Source organism: Tachyglossus aculeatus, chromosome X3 (genome assembly GCF_015852505.1).
Source record: "Tachyglossus aculeatus isolate mTacAcu1 chromosome X3, mTacAcu1.pri, whole genome shotgun sequence".
Taxonomy (NCBI): Eukaryota; Metazoa; Chordata; class Mammalia; order Monotremata; family Tachyglossidae; genus Tachyglossus; species Tachyglossus aculeatus.
In genome coordinates this window covers 21,699,265-21,725,902 of record NC_052099.1, presented here as the reverse complement: position 1 = coordinate 21,725,902, position 26,638 = coordinate 21,699,265, and the positions used below count along the sequence as shown (strand labels likewise).

Here is a 26,638-nt window from a genome sequence, read left to right as displayed (position 1 = left end):
GCTTTTCTGTTTATTTTAGGAGGAGATGAAAACCTACTCTTAATGCTAACAAAAATGAAAACGGATCTAAACCCCGAATCAGGTAAAATCAAAAGGCATCTGCTCATCTCCTACAATTACTTGAAATTTTCTAGCTAATAAAATGCCCCTTCCAGTTGGCTTCAACGATCCTTCACGTGGGCCCGTAAACCCGGTTTTTCATTTAAGCCGATAAAAGGACTTCCTCATCAGCAACCAAAGAAATCCTCAAGTGAAAAAGAAAACGGAAAATCCTCTAGGTATCAGTCTAACACAGGCATTGAGGGAGTCGCTTGCAGGACACCACTTTCTTACTGTTCTGTTTTCCCGTGGAAAAGGTATGTTCTAGCTGGAAATCGATGTTATTCAGTACAACCGGGACTTGAGAACTATGGGACAACTTTCACCTACATAAAATTTGCATTCTGAGAAGGACCAGGTTTTAGGTTAAAATGCCAAATTTTCCAAGCTCACCGCACCCTGGTTTCTGGGAGATGAGGCTTGCAAAAAGCAAGAGGCCACCCGCAAACCCACTTTTAAGGGTTGGAGAATCTGTCAGCGCCGTTTCCTCCGCACCAGCATACCCACCTTCAACCAGGTGAGGGGACTGGGCAGAAGCAAAGTCACTGAACCGATTGGGAAGGGCGGATTTTAAGGTGGGTGGGGGAAGGAAGGAGGAGTAGAACAAAAGGGTACTGGTGGCCCATGGAGATGCAGATGGAAGGAGTGGAGGGTTCTACGGCTTTGGTCAGGGAAATAAAAAAAGGTATTTATTATAATAATGGTGGTATTTGTTAAGTGCTTACCCTGCCAAGCACTGTAACAAGCACTGGGGTAGATACAAAACAATCAGGTCAGACGCAGTCCTTGTCTCAAATGGGGCTTACAGTCTACACTTACCATGTGCCAGGAAAGTAGCATTGGAAAAAAAAAAAACTAAGGGATAACTGCAGTGATTGGCATGAGTGGAGCCTGGAGGGGATGTGTGTTTTATTATTATGAAGTTAGGTAAGACAGGAATCTAAAAAGATTTCCTAGGTTTCTCAGACAACTATTCAGGACCCACAAGTCAGCCGATCCAGACTCATGAGTCTTGGGCACAAGCCTTTACTCTCTCTCCATCTCATTTTCTTCCTATCTAAAAATACACCTGAGGTGTTTTAAGAAGTAATCAGAGAGCATTTGTCTAGGGTTCTGGAATCCTCGAGCAAGACGCCACAGAAACAAAGAAAGCTGGCCGTGAGAAGGGAGGCAGCGGAACTAAGTTGCTTGATCCAAGGAGTAAAACCCTGGAGAGTTTTCCAGGCTGACACAGAGGCGAAAGCCCCCTGGTCCCTGTATTTCTACCACCCTGCACCCACCCTCCCAACACTGCGAGCCATACATGGTTGCGAAGACAACCTAAGCCCATATCTCTACAACATTATTGCTTAATGCTCAGCTGGGCAGCAGGTAGGATAGCTGCTGACAGCCCAAATGGACACGTGTGACATCATATGTGTTGTCATGCATGCTGAGTAATAATAATAATAATGATGATTGTCGTGGTACTTGTTAAGCAGTGACTATGTGCCAAGCACTCAACTAAGCAGCAACTGAGAAGCAGCCTAGTGAGAAGCAGCATGGCCTGGTGGACAGACCATGGGTTTGGGAATCAGAAAGAGCTGAGTTCTAATCCCGGCTCCGCCGCCTTTCTGCTGTGTGACCTTGAACATGTCACTTAACTTCTCTGTGCCTCAGTTTCCTCATCTGTCAAATGGTGATTAAGACTGTGAGCCCCATATGGCACAGGGACTGTGTTCAACCCGATTATCGCCTTTCTACCCCAGAGCTTAGTCCATTGCCTGGCACATAGTAAGTGCTTAACAAATACCATTAAAAATAAAGAACTGGAGTAGATAAAAGATGATCAAATCAGACAACCCTGTCCCACATGGGATTCTAAGTCTAAGTAGGAGGATGAACAGGTATTGAATTCCAATTTTACTGATGGAGAGACTGAGGCACGGAGAAGTGAAGTGACTTGCCCAAGGTCACACACAGCAGGTAAAAATGGCAGGGCAGGGATTAACACTCCACCCGTCTTCAGGGTGACCTTGGGCAAGTCACTTCACTTCTCTGTGCCTCAGTTACCTCATCTGTAAAATAGGTATTGAAACTGGGAGCCCTGTGTGGGACAGGGTCTTTGTCCAACGCCATCATTTTGTATTTACCTCATCACTTAGTACAGTGTCTGGCACATAGTAAGTCCTTAAGAGATACCACAATTATTATTATTAGCCCCCGGGTCCATGGTTTTTCTACTAGATCATGCTTCCTCTCATCTCATGCACCACCAAACACAACATTCTGCAGAAATCCTCCAATTCCTTAGAGGGCTTCTCTGGGGTAGCTTTGACCCCATCCCTCCGCAACTGCTCCAGAGTCTCTGTGTTCCTTTCCCAGATCCACATGAAATCTAGTTTCATGTTCAGGTCACAGACACAGGAGCTGCAGGAGCTGAGGAGGAGGGAAGCCGGCTACTTCAGAAAAAACCCCCGCCAGACCAAGGTGTCCAGTGCCACGTCCGAATCGGACAGGGAATGAGCCAGCTGAAAGTCACACCCTCCAAGGCCCAATTGGATAAACAGCCATACTAGCTGAGAGTATATTCTCCAGATGTGTTATTTCAGGCTTAAATATCGTCTGCACTTAAGAAATCCTTGAGAAGCAGCTATGATCTGCGACCAATAATCGGGATTCTTATTTTCATTTCCTGGCTGCGCTACTGACTCCTGTGAAGTCCAGACTTCTGATTTTGAAGGCTGTAAAATTACATGTGAAATGGCTTGAGATGCAACCATTAGAAACAATAATAGTGAGCTACATCACTAAACCTCAGATGCAATCCCTTCAAGTAGAGATGACAAGTCCCAAACAAGTCAGGAGGCTAAAAGCTCCCAAAGGGCAAAAATAAAGTCATTCATTCTAGTGCATGCTCCTGAACACTCCGTGCAGTGCTCTGCATAATAATAATGATAATACTGATGGTAAATTTGTTAAGCACTTACTGTGCATCAAGCCCTGTTCTAAGCTCTAGGGTAGATACAAGATCATCAGGTTGGACACAGACCCTGTCCCACATGGGGGCTCACAGTCTTAACCCCCATTTTACAGATGAGGTAACGGGGCTCAGAGAAGTTAAGTGACTTGTCCAGGGTCACACGGCAGATGGGTACAACTCAATGAAAGCTATTGACTGACTGTTTTGGGGCGCGGGGGAGTCAAGTCACTGTGAGAGTAGGGAAGTCCAGTCATCTAAGAAATGGGAAGAGGAGAGTGTGATGAAATAATTCCAAATTCCATGTCACGAGCACCAGTTTCTAAGTGGAAAAACCCGAGTTCTCGCAAGAAAGGTTCTGGAGCAGTGGGCAGTCCTGGCGTCCGAGTGAGCTGCACTTTTGGAGTAACTGCCCCTTCAGTCTCCAATATCATCCTGAAACCAGTCACTTTCCCCCGCACAAGGATCTGGACTCTTTGCTTGTACCACGCTCGCTCACACTCCCTGATGTGTCGATCTCCATGACGCTGCACACGACAGATGCTCAATAAATACAACTGATGAGTTACTCAAAATGAGTGTAGAAAGAGTCTCAAAATAGGAAATCTGTCCCATCATCACTAGAAGGAGCTTCATACTTTTTAAATGATTTCCTTTTTTTAAAAATTCACTGGACAGAAAATTAAACAGGATAGTTTTGCAGCAAACAATCTTTATTCTTCCATCTCAGTCGGTGTTGTCCTTTCCCCCTATTTTGGCACAGAGCTGCTTGTTTTCAAATGAGTATGCAAGCTGTCACCTAGCAACGCTGTCAAGCAGATGCTCCAGCCCATCACCCTCCCAAACATGCTGTGATCTGGAGAGCCAGTGGCCTTTCATTCTTGGGAAGTGACTAATAGTCTCATGCTCTCGGTTGGTAGTAGACATCTGTCAAATTTTTCTTGGAAAGGTCAATTAGTCTTAGGTTACCGCTGTAAAATTTTCATACTGCAATGTGTTGAAACTTTCTCACCTTCAGACACATAATATTCATATACAACCTTGCACTCACCAAATACTTGTGTGATAAGCATGGATCTCTAGACTGACAGTGCGTGTGTGTGTGTTTGTATATAGAGAAAGGGGCCTAACACAAACTCCGGGGCATATTTCTACATACCAACAAAAACATTCATAACAAAGCAGAATATATTAGAGAATTCCACTAACAGAAAGATTAAAAAATTACACAGCACAAAACTTCAGGACTTTCTCATCATGTATACACACACACACACACACACACACACACAAACTTTTATATTCTCTCTCTCTCCCACCCTTATACTGATGAGAATTCTGTTGCAGTGCCTGGCGTTATTTTTAAGATACTATCTTAATCCTTCTGCCACTTTAGCTCAAAAAAATGACACTTCCCCCCCGCCCACCTTTTCTTGATTTCCCAGGTTGGTCTGCCTGGCAAGGTTGGCTTCTGATCTCCATCTTCCTTTCTGCCCTGTTCGCCGCTAGGCTCCAGTGTCTCTTTTAAAGGGTTGCCTTCTCTCCTCTTAGTTCCATTTCAGCCTTCTGGGATCCTCTGGACATGCCCTGTTAGGCTGGTTTGGAAGGAGCTGCGGGCTTCGATTCTGTGTGACTAGTTTTGACCCGGATACATAAGTAAAGTTCAGCACGGCGGCAATGGGGATGGAAGTTTTCAACACCCGCGCGGCATCTCCGATTGGTTCCCAGGCTCACATCCTGGAAACTGCACTGAATCTGGCCTTGATTTGAATTTCTACTTCCTCTTCTCTCAGAGGAGAAGCAGTGTGGCTCAGTGGAAAGAGCCCGGGCTTGGGAGTCAGAGGTCATGGGTTCTAATCCCGGCTCTGCCACTTGTCTGCTGTGTGACCTTGGGCAAGTCACTTAACTTCTCTGGGCCTCAGTTCCCTCATCTGTAAAATGAGGATGAAGACTGGGAGCCCCCCGTGGGACAATGTGATCACCTTGTAACTTCCCCAGCACTTAGAACAGTGCTTTGCACATAGTAAGTGCTTAACAAATGCCATAATTTATTTTATTTTTACATAATTGGAGAGTGTGTCGCCTTTATCAGACTGCAAAACTTTGGTGCGAGTCAGATTCCCTGGCGAATTACCTAAGCTTTAATCAAGCTTATCACCGGTTCACAGCGCTGTTACCTCTGCACTGCTGTTCACAATCACTGTGTGTGTGTGTGTGTGTGTGTGTGTGTGTGTGTTTGTGCACACACCCCTCTAGGGAGCAGCTTTCTGTATGAAGAAATTCCTCAATTCATTCATTCATTCAATTGTATTTATTGAGCACTGTGTGCAGATCACTGTACTAAGTGCTTGGGAAATACAAGTTGGCAACATATAGAGATGGTCCCTACCCAACAGTCGGCTCACAGTCTAGAAGGGGGAGACATAGAACAAAACAAAACATATTAACAAAATAAAATAATTAGAATAAATATGTACAAATAAAATAGAGTAATAAACACGTACAAACATATATACATATTATACAGGTGCTGTGGGGAGGGGAAGGAGGTAAGGCGAGGGGGAAGGGGAGGGGGAGGAGAGGGAGAGAAATGAGGGGGCTCAGTCTGGGAAGACCTCCTGGAGGAGGTGAGCTCTCAGTAGGGCCTTGAAGGGAGGAAGAGAGCTAGCTTGGCGGATGTGTGGAGGGAGGGCATTCCAGGCCAGGGGGATGACGTGGGCCGGGACTTATTTCTATGGGTATGCCCATACGTATTATAAATTGCTTATATTAATGTCTGTCTTCCCCTCTAGACTGTAAGCAACTTTTGGACAGGGAATGTGTCTGCCAACTCTGTTGTACTGTATGCTCCCAAGCACTAAGTACAGTGCTCTGTGCACAATAAGCACTCAAAAAATACCCTTGATAATGATGATAGGACATTCTGGGTAACCTTGGACAAGTCACTTTGCTTCTCTGTGCCTCAACTACTTTATCTGTAAAATGGGGATTAAGACTTCGAGCCCCATGTGGGACAAGCTCTGTGTCCAACCTGATTATTTTGTATCTCCTCGGTGCTTAGACCAGTGCCTGGCACATAGTAAACACCAACAACTACCATTAAAAAAAAGAACCCCCTGGAGGATTAGAAATCTAATTTTACATCACTTTCCAGGACCCTTGGGCAACCTCCAGGGTGGTCATGGAACTTATCAATAAGCAGTATTTAATGAGTGCTGAACTGCATAGAGTACTGTACTAAGCTCTTGGGAGAGTCCAATAGGGACACAGTCTCTACACTCAGTGAGTTTACAATCTAATGGGAGAGACAGACATTAAAATAAATTACACACAGGGAAGTGAGATTTAAAGATATATGCATAGTGCTGTGAGGACTGCTGGCTGGGTGAGAGGATTGGGATTGCAATTGGGATTGGGATTGCAGTGTGGAGGAAAATAGGCTGGTAAAATGGGAGATCAGTCAGGAATGGCCTTCTGGAGGAGATGTGATTTTAGCAAAGCTTGGAAAATGGGGAGAGTAATCGTCTGTTGCATATGAAGGGGGAGGGACTTCCAGGTAGGAGAGTGTGATCAAGAGGTCCATGTGGAGAGAAGGATTACGGCACAGTGAGTAAGGTGGCATTAGAAGAATGGAGTGTGCGGGCTGGGTTGTAGTGAGAGAGCAGTAACTGATGGAGGAGCTTGTTTAAGTTTCCAAAGTACAGGACATATACCATCACCCTGGTGAAGGGGAAAGGGTCAAACTGGGTACCCTCAGCTCCTACACAGCTAGTCTTTACATACTACACAACTCTTTGAAGTTTTTTTTACTAAGCAAAGATTGAGATAGATTTTATAGACCTTACTTCAACCTCATCATTTTAAGACATATGTTTCAGGTTTCATAGGATCAAAAACAATGTTACTGTTTTCAAGTTATTCCCATTGTAATTCCTTAAGGCTTTGTAAATAAGTCAGTTGGAAGTCATTTTAATCAACCAATCAGTCAGTGGCATTTATTGAGCTCTTACTATGTACTAAGCCCTTAGGAGAGTACAACAGAATTGATAGAAACGCACCCTGCCCGTAACGAGCTTACAGTCCAGAGGGGGAGACAGAAATTGATATGAATAAATCATTTATAATATATAATTTGAAGATATGTTCATAGATGGCCACTGCTATTTTTATTTTATTTTTAATGGTATCTGTTAATGTTTACCATGTGCCAGGCACTATACTAAGTGCTGGGGTAGATATGAGATAATCGGGTTGGACCCAGTCTTTGTCCCACATGGAGCTCACAGTCTTAATCCCCATCTGACAGGTGAGGTATAGAGAAGTTAAGTGACTTGCCCAAGGTCACATAGCAGACACGTGGCAGTGCTCTAAGACATACAAGCTGGTCCAAAATCATGACATTGCAGCTGCTACACTTCACCAATCAGTCTCCCACAGGATGGGCTACTCCTTGATATGGCTTCATGGGGACAGACACTGGTTAAACCCCGAAGAGCTGGGCCAGAGAGAGGTGGGAGAGTGGCCACAGGAGCCACCTTGGCTTGGCTCAGCCCTGGGCCCTCCACAGAAGCCACTGATCTCCCCTCCTGCCTTTCGCCAAGCTGCAGAGGAAAAGTGAGCAAAGCCTTCAGCCGTCTCCACCCACAGGTCCCTTCTCTTCTCACATCCCTCTGTAGCAGAAGGGAATCAGCAATGATGCTTTTGTCTCTGCCTCCAAGGAGAGACCCCACCCCTAACTCCCTACTCCATTTTCTTCAATTGGGCTGGAGACGAAAAGCCCGCTCACCCCGGACACTCTGTCCCCCTGCCATCAGAGCAGTGGGAGATAGGAAGGGGCTGCAGGCAGAGTCAGTTTGGGATGGTGTAGTGGTGCTCTCCTAAGTACTGAGGACCCATTTGTATTCGACATCATGGCAGGCGCCCAAGTGGGACAGAATAACAGTGTGACACATCACCTGCCCACAAGTGGCTTACACTTGAACGGGGAACACTCTGGAGTTGGAGAAGACCCCTTACCTGGCTGAACCAGCGGTGGAGGTTCCCCTACAGTCAGGGCTGGTCTGTCACAGGAGTGCATTCAGACATAAGATTATTCATATATGTGATTGAATGAGTCAGAGTGAACACACATATGTGTTCATTAGCTTGTTTCGGTGAGCCTGGCGGCTCCGGGTATTTCTGTGACTAGGTCAGTTTGCATGTGCGTGCACGTGTGTGTGTGTATGCATGTCTCTCACTCTAGGTGTGAGGGGGTGTGTAGGCCCGCAGAAAGGAAATGGAATTACTTTTTCAAGAAGGAAACAATTCCTTACAGGCAGGGAGAGTGAATGAGAAGAATGTAATCCTGGTAGAGCCTGGGAATTGCCCCTTGCCAACTTAAAAGGTGTTCCTGATTAGCGAGTATGATTAGCTTTGCAATTTAAGAACTACGCACTGCCAGAGTGAAGGATCTAGTGTTAAATGCCAAGGAAATGAGCCCTGGTATTCCAAGGCCCATTTCCACTCGACTATGGAGACCAATTAGGTGGTGCAAAGTGTTGCATCCAATGATGCTTGGGGCTCATCAACTCAGTTCTAGCTTGGCTGGTTGGTTATAGTATTCATTGGGGGGGGGGGGGGAGAGAGGGAGAGAGAGAGAGAGAGAGAGAGAGAGAGAGAGAGAGAGAGAGAGAGAGAGAGAGAGAGAGAGAGAGAGAGTGTGTGTGCTGTCCTTCAAGTTCAGAGATGAGATTTTAATCTATGTTTCTTTGGGTGCAACTGATAAGACCAATAACTGAGAATTCCTTTTACATTCTGTACAATTTTGTTACATACTAGCATTTTTTCCCCCAGAGTGTATGATGCAACTTTCTCGTCTTCACCGTATCTGTCATGATCTTTCAGAAACCTCTCAATCAGTCACTTAATCATATTTATTGAGTGCTTACTGTGTGCAGAGCACTGTAATAAATGCGTGGGAGAGTGCAATATAACAACATAATACTCCCTGTCCACAGTGAGCTTACAGTCCGGAGGGGAAGATAGACATTAGGATAGATAGATAGATAGATAGATAGATAGATAGATAGATAGATAGCTAAGTTTTGTGGAGCTGGGAAGGGGGTGAATAAAGGGAGCGAGTCAGGGCAACGCAGAAGAGAGTTGAAAAGGAAAAGAGGGCTTAGTCAGGGAAGGCCTCTTGCAGAAGATGTGCCTTCAGCAAAGCTTTGAAGTGGGGAAAGTAATAGTCTGTCAGATATGAGGAGGGAGGGAGGATGTTACACATCAGAGGCAAGGATGTGGGTGAGAGGTCGGTAGTGAAATAGATGAGATAGAGGAACACTGAGGTTAGTATTTGAAGAGTGAAGTGTGTGGGTTGGGTTGTAGTAGGAGAGTAGCAAGGTGAGGTAGGAGAGGACAAGGTGATTGATTGCTTTAAAGCCAATGGTGAGGAGCTTCTGTTTGATGTAGTGGTTGATGGACAACTACTGGAGGTTCTTGAGTGGGGAAACACGGCTTGAACGTTTTTCTAGAAAAATGATCTGGGCAGATGAGTGAATTCACAAGGAGAAGTTACAATGGTGAGCACCAAAAACAAGTCATTCTGGTGGATTTCAGCAGGTGACCAGTAGGGAGACACTGAGTGTCATATCTTGAGTGTCACAGAGAAGCAATCAATCACTAGTATTTACTGAGCACGTACTATACGCAGAAAACTGTACGAAACACTTGGGAGAGTACAATACAAAGCAGTGTGGCCTACAGGATAGAACACCAGGTCAGAACCACCTGGGTTCTAAACCCGATTCTGCCATTTGTCTGCCGTGTGACCTTATAAGTGACAAGTCACTTATCTTCTCTCTCTCAGTTACCTCATCTGTAAAATGGGGATTACGACTATTAGTCCCATATGGGACATGGACTATGTCCAGCAGGATTAGCTTGTATCTGCCCCAGTGCTTAGTACAGTGCCTGGAACACAGTTAGCGATTAACAAATACCATAACAAATACTGGTGATGGGCCTGGTGTGTGGAAACATACACCAAAGAGCAGGGGAGAGATGCAAGAGAGAAGGGAAGACACAGAGACTTACTGGGGAACAGATCACTCTCAAGCATTTTTTTGTTTGTTTAGGAGATGAGTCTCCTTGAGATTGCTGCATATTCAATTTGTCACTAGACCATCCAATAATAAATGTATCTGAATTACTTATACATCAATAATGGTCAAGAGAAATAGACACGCCGACTAGTCCCCTTCATCTTGAATCTATGGTAGTTTCTTTAGAACAATACTGTTCAACTTGCATTACTGCTAGGTCTTCTGAAAATAATGCAGTTCTTCATAACTGAAATACAGCCATGACTCGACAGTTGAGTCACAAGATATTTTCATCCAGTCACCCCTGTTGTCCCAGTTGACAATGATGTTCAATATTGATGATCATTAGACATCAGTGGACACTGACAATGTGTGGGTGCAGGAAGGAATGGACAAGTCAGAATACCTCGAGGGTTTAGTCCCCCCTGCTAAGTCCCCCCGGCAGGGACTTTGTCTTTCTGGCTTGCTCTGCACAGAGCTGGGCACATATCCCTGTGTTCTTGAGTGCTTAATCAATCAATGGTACTTACTGAGCGCTTACTTAACGGTGCCGACAGAAAACAAAAACTGGTCTGTTCCAAGTTCGGAGAAAAAAAAAACCCACGTAAATCTCTACATTAGTAGGAAAACAGAAAGAGGTTCCTAACAGGGTAAAATTTGGATGGACAAGAAACTAGGGGTAATTTCAAAACATTTTGACAATTTCTAATCTGTCAGATGCCGGGCAGAAATGAAGTCAAACTGTACTTTTCTTGTGAGGCTTAGGTTGACCCAAATTAATTACTGTGATAATTATTTCATCAAAATATGATTAAATTATTAAACACCAAATGTACAAATTCATATGCTAAAGCTATCAAGGGCTCAAAGAAAATATGAGCCTTTTCCATTAACAATTTATCACAGATGGGTTTCTCCCTCTTTGTTCCTTGGTAGGATGCTATACAAATTCTAAATAGTGCTACTGGTTGGGTTTTAATCATTCAGGTCCATTTACATGATTTGCATCCCCACCTAAAGGAAACAAAGGCCACGCTCTTTCAGCAAATTGGAGGTGTTTCTTACTTTGCCTCACATTATCCTGTTCTCTAAAGACCTGAAGGCTTCCCTTCCACACACTAGCTAGCTTCCAAGGAAAGCTGGAACAAAGTTAAAGTTATTGATATGAAACAGCACTGTCATTCAAAGTTAAATGTTTAGATGCCACTCTAAGTCAGAGACTGGGAAATGAGCCAAGAAGGTTAAATGCTCTTTCTGGGAGAAGGTCATTACCATTAATATAGACATGAAAAAAAAAATCATTCTCTTCTAAACTTTCTCTAGGCGTGGCCTAGTGAATACACCATGGACTTGGGAGTCAGAAGGACCTGTGTTCTAATTCTGGCTCCACCACTCATCTGCTGGGTGACCTTGGGCAAGTCACTTAACTTCTATATGCCCCAGTTACCTCATTTATAAAATGGGATTACAACTGTAAGCCCCATGTGGGATGTGGACTGTGTCCAACCTGATTAGCTTGTATTTACCCCAGTGTTTAATATAGTGCCTGGAACACAGTAAGTGTTTAACAAGTACCATGCAAAAAATACGCCTATTTCTAGCCCTATCTCTGTCTATTGCTAGTTCAGCCAACTGGTTGCCACTGTGACATCACACCATGCTCAATTCCCAGAAACTTGCCTCACTATTTAAACTGCAATTGCCAATTTGAATAAAATTTAACCAGTTGCTACATTCTCATGTAAGAGAATTGGTTAAACTCAAACCGATTCTAAAATATGACTCTTTCGAAAGAAGTTCTTTTTAAGGCTCTATTAAGCCAAGTGGGCCTTATTTCAATGGCTTACTACTCTGCCTGATTTTCTGAGAAAATATTTTATGCATGGCCTTGACGCCTCAACCAAAAAGCCTCCTTCCTTTAGGCACAGACTGGGGCACTGCAGTGAGAAAAGAGAGGAAAAGTTACAGATCAAAAGTGATCAGCAAATATGGGGAAGAGAGGTCAATGGTTCCCTTTGATACAGTGATTTGGGAACTGCTGTACATTGACTTTTGAAGCCAGATACAAGACAAGAAAACTGCTTAATTTTTTTAAGGTATTTGTTAAGTGCTTACTATGTGCCAGGAACAGTTCTAAGCACTGGGATAGATACAAGGTAATCAGGTTGGACACAGTCCATGTCCCACATGGGACTCACAATCAGATCCCCGTTTTACAGATGAGGTAGCTGAGGCACAGAGAAGTTAAGTGGCTTGCCCAAGGTCACACAGCAGATTAGTGGTGGAGTCAGGATTAGAACCCAGGTCCTTCTGACTCCTGAGCCTGTGATCTATCCACTAGGCCACGCTGCTTAATTGCTTCCTGGTGCTGGCACAGCACTATGGACTCACAAAAGGTTGAAGCAAAATGAGGTTTTGCCTCCCCACCCCCAAGACTTTAAGCTCCTTGTGGGCAGGGAACATGTTTACCAACTCTGGTGTATTGTACTCTCTCAGGAGCTTAGTAGAGTGCTCCATACCCAGTAAGCGCTCAATAAACACAATTTTTTCACGGTATTTATTAAGTGATTACTATGCTCTAGGAACTGTACTATGTGCTGGAATAGACACAAGTTAATCAGGTTGGACACAGTTCCTATTCCACATAGAGCTCACAGATGTGGTAACTGAGGCACAGAGAAGTTAAGTGACTTACCCAAGGTCACACAACTACTCAATTGATTAATCGCCTGGGGTTACATAGCCTGCTCCACGAAACACTCTTCCCCTGACTAAATATTTCTACCAGTTATACAGAGTCTACTGCTATGACCATATTATGTTATCTGGTGTATGCATTAGCCAATAATGCAAGAACAGACGAAGCAATAGAAAACAAATCAAAAAGGGCCAGCATGGCTTTCAGGGGTTTGACAAAATTTGCCACAATAGGGCATCAAATGTTACACCAAGGTGAAGGTCTTGAAAGGTTTAGCAGTGTCTAAACTCCTGTGGGGCTGTGAGAGTAGGTCTAGCTACCCAAGAGAGAAGCAGCATGGCCTAATGGATAGAGCACAGGCTTGAAAGTCAGAAGGACCTGGGTTCTAATCCCTGTTCTGCCACTTGTTTGCCATATGACCTTGGGCAAGTCACTTCACTTCTATGTGCCTCAGTTGCCTCATCTTTAAAATGGGGGTTAAGACTGTGAGCCCATGTGGGACAGGGACTGTGTCCAACCTGATTCTCTTGTATTCTACCCCAATGCTGAATATACAGTGGTCTGCCACATAGTAAGTGCTTAACAAATACCAAAAAGTGAGGCAGAGAGTTCGAGATCCAGCTCTTGGATAGTTTCACTAATGTCAGCTGCAAGCAATTTTCAACCTCAAATAATAATAATGATGGCATTTATTAAGCACTTACTACGTGCAAAGCACTGTTCTAAGAGCTGGGAAGGTTACAAGGTGATCAGGTGGTCCCACGTGGGGCTCACAGTCTTCATCCCCATTTTACAGATGAGGGAACTGAGGCACAGAGAAGTTAAGTGGCTGGCCCAAAGTCACACAGCTGACAATTGGTGGAGCCGGTATTTGAACCCTTGACCTCTGACCTCTATGTGTCACAGCCCAGGCTCTTTCCACTGAGCCACATTGCTTCTCTAAGGCTGCTTCTCTATGCCATTCTCAAATGGCAGATTCAGAGAAGACCAACAATAAAGTCGAGGAATCCCTTGGGCTCAGCCGAACTGAAGAAGTGCTTGCAACAACACAGCTTCACTGGAGCGGGGTGTGGGAGAGGAAGAGTCGGGGGGGGGCAGAGGGGATCTGACAGTAACATTGTACCCAGGCAGCTGCTGACAAATTCAAGGGTTGGGGGATAGTGGGCACACCCAGCTTTCACAAGCAGGGAGGACAGAATAAACATTTTTTTAGAACGCAGCAAAGCACAGACACCCACTCAGTTTAGCCACAGAGTGTGTTTTCAATATGTGGTTCATCTATAGCACAATTAGGAAATGTTCTTCCAACAACACAATCCTGTCTGGGCTCAGGGCGCGGGTGTTACCAAGGGAACTGCTTGTGCGCATGTGTCTGGCACCAAAATACGTAAGTGCCACAGCGGGAGATTTCCTTAGTGTGAGGTTTTGCAAGACACAACCCACGCACTCTAGGGAAATTGGGTGCAGTGTTGGGAAACCACTGGGACAGGTGGACCAACCTGGTGGGAAGCAATTGTGAACAGGCTCATTCTCTTTGACCAGAGCCTTCGTAAAGTTTGGGCTACCAAGAGCCAGGGACCAAAACAGCAATGAGCACTCATGGCAGACAACAACAATCTTTTTGTGTCCACAGTGGACTGTCGGTTGCAAATCTATCTTTTTGACCATACATACGCACACACACAAACACACAACTACCAGTAGCATAATCACCTTTGAAAAGGAAGAAGCGGTGTACACACACACACACACACACACACACACACACACACACACACACACTTATATGCATCCCTCCAGGCTGTAAGCCGGTTGTGGGAAGGGATTGTCTCTCTCTATTGCTGCATTGTAATTTCCAAGTGCTTAGTACAGTGCCCTGAACACAGTAAGCACTCAGTAAATATGGTTGAATGAATGAATCTATGCCTATGCAATAAGTGAGACTGCAAGGGGAAATTTGCTGTCATCTAGTGGCTACCCTGAGTGGCTTTTTTGCCAGACAGTCTCACACAAAATAACCACACACTTCACGAGTCACATTTACATGCAGCTGAACAAGACAAATTATAATGGAGATTGTTTTTCTAGGGCCAATTTTAAAAGAATGAAAAACCCTTGCCTTTCATAAGGCCTTTTCCCTTCGAGAGTCAGTGGCCTCTATTTCCTCTGGAAACCAGAATGTTGACAGACCCACTCCTATTTTAACCCATTGCATTCCTTAAACCCACTTCTATTTAAGCCACCACTATCCTTACTCACGCTTCCTCTCCAAATCATCAGTTCAAAATGCTTCACTTACCTGATTTAGCTACAGACACTTAGTTTATCCAGGAAGTTGTAAAAAAAAAAAGATGGTTTTGGTGTTGGTTGTGATCTGAGGCACATCTTCAGCTCAATTCTGCCCTCCCCCCGGCCTCGGGTGGAGAGACAGAAATAGTTTGTCATAAGCCCCTGGATGATTCTAACAGGGGAACAGCATATTGGGAGCAATAGAGCTGGTGATGCCTCTGGTGCTTGGCTGTGGAGAGGCTGTTCCTCATATTTAGGGGTGGGTCAGGCAAAGGGAAGAACAATGGAGGGCTGTCACCCCTGCTCTGTACCCCACAAATGACACCCCTCCACATCTGCCAGAGAGATGTGATGGGGTGGTGCTGAGGAGGAGGAGGAAGAGTTGGCGATTGCTGCCTGGAGAATAACTACTGCTTCCAATGGAGAAGCAGGAACAGCAGAGGGAGGCTGTTCCCTACCTCTCAGCTCCTCAGGGTACCTCATATCACCTGGAGGAAGCAGGAAGGAGGGATTTGGAATGGAAGAATAAGGCCTACATTTATAGCTAGTCTGTGCCCAGTTCTCTTGAAGGACCAAAAACACCAGTTATTTTCAAGCCTCGGTGGAATCTCTTTCATTGGAGATGTTTTAAGAAAAGGACAGATGCTTAATTTCCTGAGATGGTAGGGCGTGGGACAAGTTCATCTCTCAGGCCCCAGGACTATGATTCGGTGTTGAGTCTGGGAGAAATGTAATAAGGAATCTTTCAGTATTCCATTAAAGCATTGTTTAAGAGTACCAGTAGGGCAACAGTTCCCAAATCAAGAACTATGATCAAAGACACCATTGAAGTTCACAGCCTGCTAGCCCAATCTGATCAGTTATAATTCTGACAAGCTTTGGATGTTGGTTTTTATAAAACTGGAACATCTGTATTGGAAAATATAAACCATTTCAAAATATCCAGCAGCCTTTACATTTGGGAAGCAACACCTCTCAACCACATTTCTATTAAGAAAAAGGATTTACTAACACCTCATCTTTCAACTCATGTAGAATGACATTTTTCAATGCCTTTTTGAATAAACATTTACAGAAATAATCCATGTCGTTCAGTCTCTGCAAAAACAAATTTGATTATCGTGGCATCAACTTTAAAGCTTAATATTCTTGGACTAATGGTCGTGGAAGGTTTCAATTTTGAGGGATGATATGGTTAATCACTTATTTGCAATGTATCACAGTACATAAGCAGAACAGGAGAGAGATCATAGAACATGAAAAACGACAGGGAATGTAGAAATAGCACCATACCTTTCACCTTGTCCCAAGTCCTCACCTTCAGGCATTTCAGCCCTTCTTTGGAAAAATAAAGCAATAAAACCACCGCACTGATAGACTGCAGCTAATTATCCCACATAAAGTGTCCTCTTCTCGACTCTGCGAGGGGTGTCCCCAGAGGGGAGGGGGGAAAAAAGGAGGGTGGGGAAGGAACCAAAAAGGTAGCAGTAGACTCCTTTTCCCAAATGGTTTTTGGAGAAAAGTGCTCCCTGCCCAGAAAGTTGGTGTTTACAAACTTCTCCAGAGCCTGCTCATCCTGAATGGACCTCAGAGTGGCTCGCTGTGATTGGCTCCTGCTATAAATAAACAGGTCACCTCTTACTCTGAGTACCGTGACAGGCAGCTGGATAGCAAGCACAGCTCGGCTGCCAGACATTTTTCCTGTGGTCGTGTGAGCAGGCATCACCACCCAGTTATTAACCTCTATTTGTATGACTTCACCGAGGCCTGCTCTCTTCTCTTCTCCCCCTCGGTGTGACAGGACACTAACCCAAAGGACAGATCTACCTGCAGAAGGCTAGAAATTTTCACCACAGGCTATCGAATTCCCTCATGTTACATACTGGGGGAACAGAGGGAAGATGCCAGAGATGGCGAAACTCTGACAGCAGCAGGCTCTGATAGCTACTGCCTCGAATGTCCGGTAAGCACAAGTTCAGCAGGAGAAGAGACAGTTTTCCTTCTTATGCAAAGGGCTAATGTCAATACAAACTTGGGTTTCTTCCCTTGGGTCTAGATCTCTTTTCACAAAACAAAGAAGAAAAGCCCTCCTCTTGTGGCAGAAGCATCTGGAGTTCCTATCACAAAGTATGAGTGATTCTGGTTTATCAACTTGATAAAACGGTTTCCACATTCAACTCTTCCGGATGTGTGTATGGTGTGGGGGAGAGGAGGAGAGGGAACAGACAGACAAACTGGCAGAATCCCACTTGGTATGTCTCACGCAAGAACAAACAATATTATGGCATTTATTAAGCAGTTTCTATGTACTAAGTGCTGAGGGAGATTTAAGGTTATCAGATTTGAGACAGTCCCTCCCACCCCGGGCTCACAATCTATTTTTTCCCCATTTTACAGATGAGGAAACTGAGGATCAGGGAGGAAGGAGACGGACACACAGCAGGCCAGTGGCAGTGTTGGATCAGGTTAGAACCCTGACAGCCCATCTCTTGCTCTTTCCATTAGACCACATTGCCTGTTACTTCCTATCATCGTTCATGAAACTCATCTTTTACCGGACTCTGGGAAAACTCTTTTCTTCAGGTGCCATATATGGCAAAATCATGTTCTGTGTTGATCCACTAAACAGCATGGATAATCAATAGAAATGCGATCGACAGCATTGACTTTTATTTTTAAAGCATGATGATCCTATTGAATGTTTTAAAATCAGCATGTCCATTTTGTTTCTATTAAGTAATGCCCTATTTATTGATTTGGCACCAGTTTCCTAATTGACAGCATAAGACTCCTCAAATGTCAGCTGCCTTTAGAGCTCACAAGCCGGGGCAGTTGAGTATCCTCAAATCTTGGCTGGTCAATTTTTTAAAAAACGAGAAACTAAATAATGTCCTGGACCAGGAGAAATAACTCCTTTCAAATGAAATGAAAAACAGAGGTCCGCTCATGTAGCACTTTGAGAAGTGGGTGTCGTCTCTAACATTCACATTTCCATTCAGAAAATTCTTTCCTGACCAGCGTAATTTTTTCTTGATATTCTGATTGCATAATGTATTGAACTTCTCTTACTACCTGCTGGGGGGTGGAGCTGATGGCTATTAAATGGCAGTGCCACACTGAGTACCTCTCGAACTGTCTTCTTTCAAATAAATAGTTTGAAAGAACTGTGTCAGGCTGCCACGACTGGGGCATCTTCTAGCGTCAGACAGGAGATGAAGGATGCAACACAGACTTATTTACTCACAGCAAACATCCTCCCTCCCCCTGATCCCCTCTTCCCAGCTACACACACAACACCTCAGCTCTACTCCACCCTTGGCCACTTCCCCGACCTCTGAGCCCCTCATTAGGGGAGAGCAAGGTGTGCTGAGGGAGACAGGGAGGTGATGCACAACCAATGTACAATTGCCAATGTACGATCCCAGAAACTGGAAAATTGGATGATGCCATTTTTCCCATGGTGGTGTTCTAAGAGGTCCCCAAGTGACCCGGAAGGGGTCCAATGAATAACTTTGCCAGAGAGTCACTTCGCTATTGAAATCTAGATCACAAGGTATGGATCTGGGAAGTTCTGACTCAGAGGTTTTTAAATTTGCTTAAAATTGTAGACAAATAAAATGTTATCCCTAAATTCATTTCAACTAAATTTTTAAACTGTCATCATCATCAATCGTATTTATTGAGCGCTTACTGTGTGCAGAGCACTGTACTAAGCGCTTGGGAAGTACAAATTGGCAACATATAGAGACAGTCCCTGCCCAACAGTGGGCTCACAATCTAAAAAGGGAATTCCTGTTCTCCCTTTAATTTAGATCACGAACCTCACAAAGGACAAGAACTGTATCTGGACTGATTGTGCTAAATCCCTTAAGCACTTTGCTACTCTCCAAAGCCCCACAGCACTTACAGAAATACCCTTATACTCCACTATGCCCATCTATAATTTATTGTGATGTCTGTCACCCCTGTAGACCATAAACTCCTTGTCGGAAGGGATCACGTCTACCAACTCTATTAAGTTGTGCTTTCCCAAGTACTTAGTACAGTGCTCTGCACACAGTAAGCACTCAATAAACACCAATGATTGACAACAATTGTATCCAACCCAGCACTAAGCACCTTAGTTCGTTGTGGGCAGGGAACGTGGCTGTTTATTGTTATATCGTGCTCTCCCAAGCACTTGATACAGTGCTCCACACATGGTAAACACTCAATAAATATGACTGAATGAATGAAGGGATGCTTAGCACATAGTAAGCACTTAGACCCTATAATTATTTGTGGGCTGTGGCAGCAGTAGCATCACTAAATAGGTCCAAGAAAGATTTTCAGTGTGGCTGTAGGAGTGCTGTACAATGTCTGTCATCATCATCAACTTGTTGGGGCTAACTGTGCAGCATACTATGTTAAGCACTTGGGAGAGCACATTACAATAAAATTAGTAGACATGTTCCCTGTCCACAAAGGGCTTACAGTCTAGAGGGGGAGAAAGACATTAATACAAAAACTGTATAATATATCATTTATAGATACGTACATCATAATTGCTGTGGGGCCAGGCAACTTTTACACAGTAAGGGCAGCACCACCACCCAAGGAGACCCCAAATGAAAGGCAGGTAGACCGCCCTGATGATGATGATGATGATGACACACAGGCTGACCCAAGCCTATGCCTGCCTCGGACAAGAAGGTATCAAAAGCTCCGACTGGAAAAGCAGCAGGCCAAGGAAGTGGGAATCCTGTCGATCAGGTCTCTGCTCTAAGTCTGCTTTCGTAATTCTAATTATTCCAAAAATAAAGTTTCTCTAAAGCACTTTAGCTGCCATCTGTTTTAACTTTCTCCCAGGGCGGGCTTCCTTCTCCAAAAGAATGGCTTTGTTTCTTTCTTAACCAGGAGCAGCTGGCAGCTACAAATGAACCAAGCTCTTTGTTTTCTCATCCTCCCCTGCCATTTTCCCTATTTAAGCTGGAGGTGCCAATCAATTAATAAATGGTATCTGCGTACTTTCTCTGCGTGGAGCACTAAGTACTTTGGAGAGTACGATAGAATTAGAAGACACACCCGTGCCTCCAGGATCTTAAAAAAATAATGGAGCCAAACACTAAAATGAATCACAAATAGGGAGAAGCGATAGAATATAAATGCTACGTGGGGAGGGAGCAAGTACATAAGTGTTTAGATAACACAGATGTGCTGAGGTGGTGATGGGGACATATAGGGTGGGGAGATGAGAGATTAATCGGGGAAGACCACCTATAGGAGATGAGATTATACCAAGCACTTGGAAGAAGGGGAGAGTATTGGTCTGTCACATACAGGGGGGCGGAAATCGTAGGCAGAATGGAGGGCGTGACCAGGAGGTCAGTGGTGAGAAAGATGAGAATGAGTAGGTTGACTTGAGAGGAGTGAAGCATACAAGCTGGAGTATAATGGGAGAAGAGTAAGGATAAAGGCTGGGGAGAGAGGTGATTGAGGGCCTTAAAGCCAATAGACTCGAGTCTCTGCTTTATGTAGGGAGGAATGGGTAGCCATTGGAAGTTTTTGAAAAGTGGGAAGATGTGTACAAAATGATGCTTTAGAATAATGATCCGGGCAGCGGGAATCTCTGTTCTGGACTTAGCGGCTAATTGCCCAAGTGGCTAATTGGTCAGTCGGTTGGTGGCTCTCTCTCACTCTCACGCATGCAGAGACACACACACACAAATATGGCTTCTAAATTTTCACAAGACATACCATAGTGGCCCCAATCCTGCCACCAAGTTTTTTCCATCAGAATCATCTCTGGGGACATTTCTGAGGACAATTGTGTCTTATGCCTAAGAAAGCCTACTGTTTTATTTTTAATTTCCATTCACCCATTTCAGAGGGGTGTCATTTCACATCAGATAATCTCACTGTCCCAACTTGCCTGCCCATCACCACTGGTCAAATTGTAAACATCCTCTCAGGCCCTAAATATAACTAGAATGAAATGGAGACTCCAGATTGGAAGCTTACGAGCGAGGCAGGGAAATGCAATGCATTTCCACATTTATTCGGCACAGACCCACTCCCCTTGCCCCCGTCCCCCCCATTATCGAGGCCCACCTTCCCGAAAGTGGATTGGTATTGTGGGAAAAGTTATCTATCAGGTCCCCCACTACAAGGGATAGGGTTCTGAGGGACTTCCAGCTGGCTCACAGGGACATTTTGTAGATTACTGCTTGGATGGAAGGTCGGACGACGGAAAGCATATCGTGAATTCATAAGAACAAAGCAGAGAATTTCTCAATCCCACCTGGCGGTCGGAATGGCACACACGTGCAGCATGACCTAGTGGACACAGCACTGGCCTAGGAGTCAGAAGGATCTAGGTTCTAATCCCAGCTCTTCCACTTGTCTGCTGTGTGATCTTGGGCAAGTCACTTTACTCCTCTGCGCCTCAATTCCCTCATCTGCCAAATGGGGATTAAGACTGGGAGCCCTCTGTAGGACAGGGACTGTGTCCTGTATCCTGTATCTACCCATACACCTATAGGAGATGAGATTATACCAACACTTAGAAGAAGGGGAGAGTATTGGTCTGTCACATACAGGGGGGCGGAACAGTGCTTAGAACAGTGCTTGGCACAGAGTAAGCGCTAAGCGCTTATAACAAATACCATAATTATTATAATTATTAATATAATTGGAACCCACAGATAATCCACAAATTTCATCCTCACCAAGACTCTGCTTCCTTTATCACCCCTTTAGATTAGAATGTGAGCCTCTTGAGGGGCAGAGACCATGTCTACCTTCCCCTTGGGCACTCTCTCCCAGAGCTTAGTATAATGCTCGTCACACAGTACATGCTTAATAGTATTACTACTACTACCTGGACCGAATGTCTAACGTGAAGAAAAAATGAAATAGAGTTTCATGTCCTATGATCATCCCCACCCACCTTCTGGAGATAGCGTTGAGCTGGCCAGAGGTCATCAAAAAGGAAGAAAAACGTAGAAACAATTGCTGCTAGACTATATGCAAAATAAATAATAAAACTAGCTCTATTATCAATACTGTGCCCAACCTTCTACCATCGAGGGAGAAAATGAATCGTCAAAGGGGCTATAGGACCCATGGAATGGTGAAGGAGAACAGATCCAAGCAGAAGGGGAATAAAGCTCAGTAATTATTATCCACAAACTAATTTAACTACTTCATCAAATAAATGAATAAACAGCGCTCCAAAATCCGATCAGTGGTTGATCAACAGCAACAGGGTTAAAAAGCGAACACAGTAAAACTTTCCTCTAGTACATTTACAAAGTTAAATCTGATCTAATGGATCGTACTAAAGAGACGTCAGGCATCATCACCAACGGTATTTACTGAGTGCTCCCTATATGCAGAGCACTGTACTAAGCCCTTGGAAGATGCAATACAACAGAGTTGGTGGACATGTTCCTTGCCCACAATGAGTTTACAGTCTAGAGGAGGAGACAGACATTAGTGGGGCTGTGAGGTAAGGTAGGAGGGGACAAAGAGATTAAGTGCTTTAAAGCCGATGGTGAGCAGTTGCTGCTTTATGCAGAGGTGGATGGGGAACCACTGAAGGCAGCTATGCCTTATAGCACTTAAGGAAAACACATATTATGGCAGAACTGAGGGTCTGTCCATCAACTTCTTTAAACAATGGAATCAACCAATCGATGATATCTACTGAGTTCTTCCTGCTTGCACAGCACTGTATTAAATGTTTGGGAGAGTACAATGCAAAGAACTGTTAGATATGATCCCTGCCCTACAGGAACTCACTGTCTATTGGAACAAGGCTAGACTTGGTAATACAGGCACCAGGAATTGTGCCAAATGAAAATGGACCATTTCATTCATTCATTCAATCATATTTATTGAGCATTTACTGTGTGCAAAGCACTGTACTAAGCACTTGGGAGAGTACAATATAACAATAAAGAGGCACATTCCTGCCCATAACGAGCTCAGTGTCATGTGGCAGCTCCTACCTTCAAGCAGGAAAACATTTACAGAAGTAGAATAATTGCTAAATTAATAGCTCCTAGGAAAAACCACCTGTAGGAACACTTCCTACAGCTCAGATGCTCTAGTTGTGTAATGGGCAGTGGGGAAAGGAGCGATGCATTGGCCATTGCTTTGGAAAAGATTGCAAGCTTTAATTAGCAGTTTGGTTCTCTGCAGTGAGGATAAATATTGTGTTGCTATGACTGAAACCATTCTGCTCATGTGGGCCACCCTTGTATATTATTAGCCCGTATCACATTAGGTACAAATCTAGCTCATGGCTTCAGGTGCAAATATAGTCACTTAGCACATTAAAGAAATGGGTTCCTCTATCCAAACTTGATGTCATATTCTGAATTCTACTGAGAAGATGCATGGCAACAGTGATGAAAGTTGATTCTGAAACATGATTGGCATTGTAAGTACATGTTAAAGCTGTACTTTTTAAAACTAAAGATTGTTGACACACAGCAATTGTTCCAAATCCTGTCCCCGACTAGACATAGTCATATATCACAGCCACTCATGTGAATTAGGCATGTGCAACTGGGAGCAGAGTTAAATCTAGTGAGGAGAGTCATTTCTATCCAAGTTATTTATGGTAAAATGATATATCTTCGGGCATACCAAATCTGAAAGTCATTTCTGCTTACTGAAGGCACAGCAGAGGCTAACACTAGATATCGGGCCCATGTCAAACATAATTTCTTCAGGGGTTAGAAAAACATTGAATAACTTAAGGCCCCGGAAGCAGTAAGCAGGGCTAATCATTGGACTAGAGAGCAGGATTTCACCTGCAATGGTGCAAAAACATAATGTGACTCTTTTGGTCCCTGCAATAATCTCTGGCCCAGAAACACACACTCTCATGATCATCAGGAGTGGGGAACTCTCTAGACTGTAAGCTCGTTTTAGGTAGGGAACGTATCTACCAACTCTGTCTTCTTGTGCTCTCCCAAGCACTTACAGTACAGTGCTCTGCACACAGTAAGCACTCAATAAATAGGATTAAGTGATTAGTCATCACATGAAGGTTCATTTCACATCCTTTATCGTCGATTGGATCCCCTGGAAAATGGCATTCCACCCCTCCTAAATTCCACTGCACTTGAACTCAGGGGGCTTGAATTAAAAAAACTATTAGATCAGATTCACCTCTGTGTGCATTTAAGATCCTCCACCAGAAGAATAACAAAGTTCTTGAATCTTTCAATCACCCAGAAATAAGGTTTTTCCCAGAACTATGTCAAAAACAATGTATCAGTCAATTTTTTTGAGCACTTACTGCATGCAGAGCATTGTTCTAGGTGCTTGGGAGAGTACAATATAACAAAACTTTCCCTACCTCAACAAGCTTGCAGGTTAGAGGGGGAGGCAGATGGTAATATAAATAAATTACGGATATGCACATAAATGCTGGGCTGAGGAAGTAGAGTGGATAAAGGGAGCAAATCAGGGTGGCGGAAGGTAGAGGGAGAAGAGGAAATGAGGGGTTGGTTAGGGCTTTGAAGATGGGGACGGCAATTGTCTGTTGGATATGAAGAGGGAGGGTGTTCCAGGCCACAGGCAGGACTTGGGCAAGAGGCAGGTGGCGAGATGAACAAGATGGTGATACAGTGAGTAGGTTGGCGTTACAGAAGCGAAGTGCGTGGGCTGGACTGTAGTAGGAGAGCAGCAAGGTGATGTAGGAGGGAGAAAGGTGATTGAGTGCCTTAAAGCTGATGGTAAGGAGTTTCTGTTTGATGTGGAGGTGGATGGGCAACTGCTGGAGGTTCTTGAGGAGTGGGGAAACATGGACTGAATGCATTTGTAGAAAAATAATCCAGGCAGCAGAGTGAAGTAGGGATTGGAGTGGGGAGGGACAGGAGGCAGGGAGAGCAGCAAGGAGGCTGATACAGTAATCAAAGCGGGAAAGGATAAGTGCTTGGATTAATGTGGTAACATTTCCCTGGTTTTTACCTAAACCCCCCTGGATGTAAATTAATCCCCGCTACCAGATGTTAACTATAAAGAAAAGAGTTATGTAAATTCACTCCATTTAATGCTTTGTTCTTTTTCCAGAGGGAAAAGGAACACTCCACCTGGATCATGAGGCTGAATATCACTGCTACAAATAGCAACCTAACATAATATTGTGTATATAACTGCACTCGATGAAGTGAAAAAAGAAACTTCATTTTCCTGAAGAGCACAGACTGCAATGCCAATGGAAACCATCTAATCTCTCAGTAGAAGAAAGGCTATTGTCCCAGACATAGAGAAAGAAGGGGTCCGGGTATGGAGGAGGCCAGAAAGAGGAGAGGAAGAAAGTGGTACTTTAGCTAACACAATAATAAGTGGGTTAGAATGGAACTGTGAGTCAACCAGTGGCCTGTCTCACCCTCTGCCCACCCCTTGAGAGACCTCTGTACTTGACAGGTTATGGGCGATGAGGGAGCATGAAGGGGCTGTAGTAGAACAATGTTCCTTCAGTCCCAGCAACAAAGAAGAGCTTTTCATACTGGAGGGAGGCACAACTTGGGTATGTGCAGAAACAGAAGGGCTTTCTATGTACAACTGCTCTGCTGCCACCATCACCCATGTCTGAGTGCGTAGGGTGGGCGGAAATCCATTCTGACCCCCACACAATCAGCACGCTCACAGAGAAGAGCCAACCCATCCACACTGCCAAAATTGGCTGGGAATGACTTTGGCAGCTGTTCCATTTCAGTGGGTAAAGAGTTGCTTGCGAAACGTCTAGCACTCATTCAGCCTCCCTCTCACTGCTCCCTTACCCCCAACATGCACATGAGTGGACGGTAACAATCACCCTCTTTCCAAGAACAGATGGGCCTGAATCAATCACTCAGTGGTACTTATTGAGCACTTATTGTGCAAAGAGCACTGTACTAAGCACTTGGGAGAGTACAACAGAATTAGCAGACACATTCCCTGCCCATAACAAGCTCACAGACTAGAGATTGAACAGTGACTACGTCATCTGTGCCCACACCTTCGCTCCGTCCTCAAAGGAGATGGCTATAGTGTGCTGAGGATGGGGGGGTGGAAGCCACATGGAAAAGGGGATTTGGTAAGGTTGCTGTGCGTCTACAGTCTTGGAGTCATACACAGAACAAACTTCTTAAAAATCACATCTTCTCTGAGAGGTCTTCCCCAAATAAGCTCTCACTTCACCTACTCCCTCTCCCTTGTGCACTGCCCTTAGATTTCTACCCTTTATTCATTTCACCCTAAATCCCACAGCTCATAGGTAAATATCCAAATTTATTTTAATGTCTGTTTCGCCCTCTAGACTGTAAGCTCCTTAGGGCAGGGGACATGTCTACCAACTCTGTTATTTTGTCCTCTTCCAAGCACTTAATACAGTGTTGTGCACAAACTAAGTGCCTCAATAAATATGACTGATTGATCGAATCATGTTTCAGAACCCACTTTTATTATTATTGTAATGCAGATTCTCAGTTGGTTGGGCTGCAGTCGCTGCAGGTCCTCTCACCCTCTCCA

The 26,638-nt window shown here is 44.3% G+C and overlaps 1 protein-coding gene and 1 long non-coding RNA gene across 2 annotated transcripts in view; one reads left to right on the top strand and one right to left on the bottom strand.

Moving 5' to 3' along the window:
• The window catches only part of RETREG1 (reticulophagy regulator 1), an 84,698-nt gene that overhangs the window by 13,728 nt on the left and 44,332 nt on the right, over window positions 1-26,638 (bottom strand).
• Window positions 16,887-18,214, top strand: LOC119948735. The gene is made up of 3 exons (XR_005457045.1): window positions 16,887-17,090; window positions 17,184-17,254; window positions 17,525-18,214. It is a non-coding gene; the product is annotated as an uncharacterized LOC119948735 (long non-coding RNA).